Below are 6,488 nucleotides of genomic sequence, written 5' to 3'. Positions count from 1 at the left end.
TGGACACAGAGGGCTCCTTGTCACTGTCTTTCCCCCACACCAAAAGATGCATTTTTATTCAACTTTGCTTCTATGCATGTCAATTAACAAATGCAAATATAATGCAAACCTGTCTCTTCTTTGCATGAGGCGCCGCCGAAGCACCTCCACACCTGCAAGGCCGCAAGAAAAGGAAAAGGAATACCTCATCCAAGGGGAGACCTGCTTTCTTCTCTCAACTTGTTTCCCGTCGCAGGGCTGAGGGCTCACTTGCCCCTCCAGACATTATTTGTACTGACCCCCAATTCTCCATGGCAATGGGAAGCCAATACCCCAAGGAACAGTTGGGTGATGAGGGCAAGGTTGCTAGGTGACTAGAGCGATGTCACTGGAGTTACCTGGTAACCTCCCCCATTCACCAGGCCTAAAGTGCCTGAGGTTGTAGTATCTGCTGTGGCCACTAGCCGGCCTGTGCAGGAAAAGATCAAAGAGAAGTTTTTACACACACACACACAGAGAGAGAGAGAGAGAGAGAGAGTGAGAGACCCCATCTGTGCTTGACTGGGAGGAAAGGAATTAAGAAAAGAATTGAAAATAAAACTGCCATAATAATGCCATTAGAAAAAACTATGATGAGACCACTTTTGGAATACCGTGTACAGTTCTGGTCAGCTTACCTCAAAAGGGATGGAAAAGGTTCAGAAAAGGGCAACCAAAACAATCAAGGGGATGGAGCGACTCCCCTATGAGGAAAGGCTGTAGCACTGGGGACTTTTTACTTTGGAGGAAAGGCGATGATAGAAGCTTATAAAGTTATACATGGGATGAAGAAAGTGGGTAGAACTCGTGGGTGGCTGGTAAAGCTGGCTGTTGGAAGATTCAGGACACAGTACATAGTTAAAACTGTGGAACTCCCTCCCACAGGAGGCAGTGATGGCCACTGGTGTAGATGGCTTTAAAAGAGGATTAGAGAAATTCATGGAGGAGAGGGCTTTCGGCAGTTACCACCCATGACAGCTGTGCTCAGTCTCCATGTTTGGAAGCAGCAATGCTTCTGAATACCAGTTGGTGGAAACTATATGAGGGGAAATGCTTTTGTGCCCAAATTTTGCTTTGCAGGTTTTCCATCCATTTGGCTTCTGTGAGAACAGGATGCTGGACTAGATGGGCCATTGGCCTCATCCAGAAGGCCCCTCTTACATTCTTAAAGGTTATAGCAGTTCCCTGTTTCAATCTCCAATTGGTTTAGTGCACCCTTATGTTGTTATGTAGGAGGCTGGGCAGTCAGAAATTGCTGCGTGCTGTCCACTTCCTACCCACAAACAGCAATAGGGAAAGCAGAGTACACCCACACTCCTAGCCTGTCAACTGCAGCCATTATTTGGAGCCCCCCCCCCCCCCCGCTGACACACCAGCCTTCACCAGCTCAGTGGTGGTTGGTATCCAACAAGACTGGTGGGGCAGAAGGCAAGGAGACGAACCCAGGTGGCACCAGAGCCAATGACAGGCAGAGTGAATGACAGGCAGCAAACCAATTCTGACATTGCCCCCAATCCCCTCCCTGATTAGCTCTACAAGATATTAGGGAGGAGGAAGGTGACAGTCAGGGCTACCCCCTGGACTGGTTGTAAGAAGGCAGGCAAGTGGGGACTGGCTGAGGACTGACAGAAGGCAGTTGTTATTATTGGTGGTGGTGGTAGGAGTAGTAGTAGTAGTACCCCACCCATCTGACTGGGTTGCCCCAGCCACTCCAGGCAGCTTTCAACAAATATAAAAGGATAATAAAACTAGCAGGTGCTCTGCTAGTCCCAATGGACCAGCCTCCACCACACCAGATAGGAGGGCTCTGGCTTTCTGGTGCCTCCTTTTCACCCTCTCCCATCTCTACCAATCCCAGAGTGATTGCCTGCCTGCCAGCGCAGCATGATGGAAGTTGTAGTGCAACCACATTTGGAGGGACTACATTGGCAAAGTCTAAGTTAGGGGTTAAGTCAGGGGTCAGCAAACTTTTTCAGCAGGGAGCCGGTCCACTGTCCCTCAGACCTTGTGGGGGGGGCCGGACTATTTTTGGGGGCGGGGGGGCGGGAAAATGAACAAATTCCTATGCCCCACAAATAACCCAGAGATGCATTTTAAATAAAAGCACACATTCTACTCATGTAAAAACACCAGGCAGGCCCCACAAATAACCCAGAGATGCATTTTAAATAAAAGGACACATTCTACTCATGTAAAAACACACTGATTCCTGGACCGTCCATGGGCCGGATTTAGAAGGCGATTGGGCCATGTACTAGACTAGAGCAATAGTTTCCTAGCGACCAAGGTGTTAGCTGGGGAAAGGACATTTGGGTGATCCAGGAAGAGACTTGCTACTACGAATAATGTCATCTACACCATTCTTCCACATATGAGCAAGCCTGGTAAGGAGCAGGCCTATTCAAAGAGATTAGGGGCAGTAGAAAATCCTGTTAGCAGCACAGAGTCAGTGGGAAAGGGATCATCCTTTAATTGACAGCATCTGCAATGACACAATTAACTCGGCTGGCCTCTGGCTCCCGCAGATCGGTCCTGAAGATTGAGAATCCATTCCATCTGCTTTTGGCAGTGGCATGTGAATGTTCAGTACACTCTTTGTCCAACGCTAGTAAGCAGCGAACAAGCTTTGCCTGCAAAAGTGTGAATGTGGCTACATAACACATTAGCATCTTGGACTGCAGCGAGGTCATCCCCAGCCCCCAGCCCCCCCCCTGCTGGGCTTCAAGTCACATTTGTACATTGCTGTGCACACCAAAGAGATGTCTTTGCCTGATGCTCATTACCTGAGTTGTTTCCCTGCAAATGCAGCGCCCCCTGGGCTCCAGTTCACTGAAGTTCTCATCTGAGCATGTGCAACAACAGCTGTCTGAAGTGTATACACCTCATCCGAGATACAGCTTCCATTTTCAAATGGGATGGAAGCAGGTGTGAAGGAAGAAACTTTGAACTGCAGTATTTCTCAAGAAGCAACAGGGTAGATATGGATTGTGGCCAATGTCATGTGTGCTCACCTTCAAACACCAGCAGTGGGAGTGTGCTAGAGTTAGGAGTCAACAGGAATGTGTACACAACCTCTTGCTAGCTAAGCTCTTTCTGCTTCAGGGCAGATGTTCTCTCATTTGGGTGGTGCCTTGGGTTGGGCTGCTTTTCTCTCCTGGGTTTTAGAACAACTCAGCCTCCCTAATCCAATTTGTTTACTGTGTTATCAGCTAATCCCTTTCCCAGCTTCTCAGAGGATTGCATGGTAGCAGGATAGCCAAGGACCTTGTTCTAACTAGCAGCGACAATAGATGACAAGGGAAGCCTGCGACTCTTGCTGCTCTCCCTACCTGCCCTCGGAGGAAGAACCACCCCCGGCATGAGAGACAACAGGACCATGATGGCATCCACGGCTCTTTAGCCTTTCTGCAGGTAATTTCAGTTTTCAGTGGGCTAGACTGAGTGGTTCAAAGTGGTTCTGTAAAGAACCGTGGTAGAGGACCTTCTCAGTATGTCAAATTTTCCAGAGTTAGTCCCCTAGCATCTCCAGGTAGGAGGCAGGGGAACATGTTTGAAAACCCAGAAAGCCGCAGAGAGCCAGTTCTAGACAATCGGCAAGATGTTCCTGCAGATAAGGCAGCTTCCTATTGAATTAGAGAGCTAGGAGAGAATTTGCAGTAAGGCTTTGTTGCCTATTGAGGGTGCTATATGCTCAAAATGCTTAATAACTGCCGGCTCGTGTTTGGCTCCTTGTTTTGGCACTGCTTGAATTGTTACTATTGATGAGGTAAGGTGAGCTTGTTTGGGGAGAGGAGCCATAAAGCCATGTGTGTGTTTTTTTGTTGAAGCCCTGAGATCCATTCAATACATCAAAACAAGTGTTATTTCACACTTTCCAGTGCGTTTTCACTTTCCCCTTCACTTTTCTTATCACAAAAAAGCCTGATCTTCTGGGGAAAGTGGGTTTGTGGAGCAAGATCTCCCCATCAACTCTCATTGCGCAGCTTAAATGTGTGAATTAGAAGCCGCCCAGAAGTGCCCACAGACTCCCCCAGTGGTACATTTTTGACCTTTTTTTTTCCTGGCAAGAAGCAGTAATGAAATTCTGCCTTCTGCAGGTGGCAGGATGCTGGGCTGGATTGAGAAAGTCGTACCGCAACCTCCTGTCAGCTCCCCCATCTCTGTAGTAGTGGAAAAAGACACACAGGCTGACCAAATAGCTGTAGAAGCTGGGCCTGTATCTGCAAGGCAGGTGAGTGGACATCTCAAAGGTATGCTGAGGGTGGGGTTTTGTACCAGGGCCGGCCCACTCATGAGGCAAGATGGGGAGACTGCCCCAGGTGGCAGAATTCACGGGGGCAGCAGACCCTGATGTAGATCTTCCTTCCTCACTCATTTCTTTCCTGGTGGGGATTGGCGGGAGGTGCAATTTTGGCATCCGCCTCAGATGCCAAAATGTCTTGGGCCAGTCCTGGACCATATTAATTCCATGGACTTTTGACATGTCACATTCTACCCTGGCCTTAAGGGTCAGCAGTGGGAATGGTGTGGTGAGAATGAGGTGAGGTTTACTACTCAGATTACTACAGGGCAGCTGAGAAATGGATCAGCGGCAGAGATGATCACACGCTGGGATGTGGTTTCAAGTGGGATCTGATGTGCTTTATGGAAACAAGAACAGCAGCAACTATCCTTAATTTACAGTACAAAAATGTTTGGCCACTGGCCGTTGCTGAGAAAAGAACTCAGAATTTAAAAGGGATAAAAGGAATGGAAAAAACACACAGGACAAATCATTTGCAACATGGCCATTTATTCAATACACAAATGATAATGGTCTTAAAGACAAGCTCTCCAGAGCATTGTTGCAGATATGGTTAGTGTGAACAGTACGGTCTGAACTACACTCTTTTGTTTGCTCTCTGTGACAGATAAGATGATTTATGTGCTGTCCCCTCACATAAGGGTTGGATAATCTGTATGGATTGATAAAGAAACAGTTACCTGTACATTAATGTATAACCTGGTACCTGATGAGAGGTGCGGCAGAGAAGGGTTAGAGATGTTATGCTATATGCTTGTAATACAAAATTATTACATTTAGTGTAATAAATGAAAATTATTTAAAGAATAAAATTAAAACCAGAGCACACAACTGGAGTGTGCTATGCTCACCTTCTGCACCATTTATAAAATGAGCTTAACTCACCCTGCTGTGCTTTGGCTTTTCAAACCATGCAATTGTGTACACAAATGCAGCAGGTGGCAGGGTTGAGTCTTCCATAGCATGTAGTGTGGATTAGAGGATGTGTGTGTGTGTGTGTTTGGCAGAGATGTTTAGGAGGATGGTGTTACAAGCATACCCCTATTTACTACTGAGAAAATGTTGGCAGGTCTGCAGGGGGTTGAAGAACTGATGTTGCTTCCGGGCTACTTTTCATTTTGTTAAGGCAGCTGCAGCTTTTGCAGCAAATGCAGTTGTCCAAGGCAGCCTTCCTTCCCCAGCGTGGTGCACTCCAGAGGTTTCGAACTCTACAACTCTCACCAACCCCGGCCAGCACAGCTGTACAATGCTTGGGCTGGTGGAAGTATGGCTTTGCTGGCTGGGGCTGATGGGAGTCGTAGCTTGAAACATCTGGAGGGGACTGGCTGAGCTAATGTGATACACCTGGCTGCATTGTAATATGCTGCCAGCCCTTAAGAATATGATAAGAGCCTGCTGGATCAGACCAATGTGCCCACCAAGCCTAGTAAGCTGTGCTCACAGTGGCCATTCTTAGGACAGCCCTCCCCTCTCTCATCCCTGAGTCCATCATTTACACAGCAACACAGTGAAAGAAATTACAGAAAGGTGTGTGGAGGGCTTTGAGCCCTAGTCCAAAGGCTGATATTTAAGATTTGATGGTCTGCTCATCAAGTAGGCAGAAGTTAAGAGAACTAACTGGTAGGGTTGCCAGACTCAATAGTGGACATGACTACTGTGCCTTTAATTGCCCTGCTCTCTTTTGAGTCTGGAAACCTTAAAGAGAAACCAGCAGACCCTTTGCTTGGAAATTAAACAAAGGCACAGAAGTCATGTCCACTATTGAGTCTGGCAACCCTACTAACTGGTTGGGCTTGAGCAAGATGCTTCTGGCTGATCTTCTCTACCACCCTCTGGGTGCTACTTCACTGCCTGAGAGTTGTTCTCTGATTGTGGTTTCTTCTCTCTTGTGAATCCTCAAGCTGACAGAAAGAAGTCCCAGGATTGCTGCAGAAGGTAAGAATTGGGGGTGATGGGGAGGGGAAAGAAGAGTACGTGTGTATAAGTGCTGGAGACAAGGCAGAGTTTGGAATACAAACTCTCAATGCTCCTTCAGACAGCCTCTTTATTCAGCATTCATTTTGATTTGCTAGTGCAAAGCTTATGCAGATGTCCTGCCCTTACTGGGTATTCATTCTGATTTGCTTCCAGGGCCATATAGAATCATAGAATCATAGAATCATAGAGT

At 47.3% G+C, this 6,488-nt stretch overlaps 1 long non-coding RNA gene across 1 annotated transcript; it reads left to right on the top strand.

The window, feature by feature from the left end:
- Nucleotides 1-2,070: 2,070 nt before the first annotated feature.
- Nucleotides 2,071-6,329, top strand: LOC132592323 (uncharacterized). The gene is made up of 3 exons (XR_009557769.1): nucleotides 2,071-3,429; nucleotides 4,116-4,249; nucleotides 6,223-6,329. It is a non-coding gene; the product is annotated as an uncharacterized LOC132592323 (long non-coding RNA).
- Nucleotides 6,330-6,488: the final 159 nt, after the last annotated feature.

This window comes from Zootoca vivipara, chromosome 6, assembly GCF_963506605.1.
Source record: "Zootoca vivipara chromosome 6, rZooViv1.1, whole genome shotgun sequence".
NCBI classification, from domain to species: Eukaryota; Metazoa; Chordata; class Lepidosauria; order Squamata; family Lacertidae; genus Zootoca; species Zootoca vivipara.
Note: the sequence above shows the minus strand (reverse complement) of the source record. Positions and strands in the feature narration are given on the sequence as shown.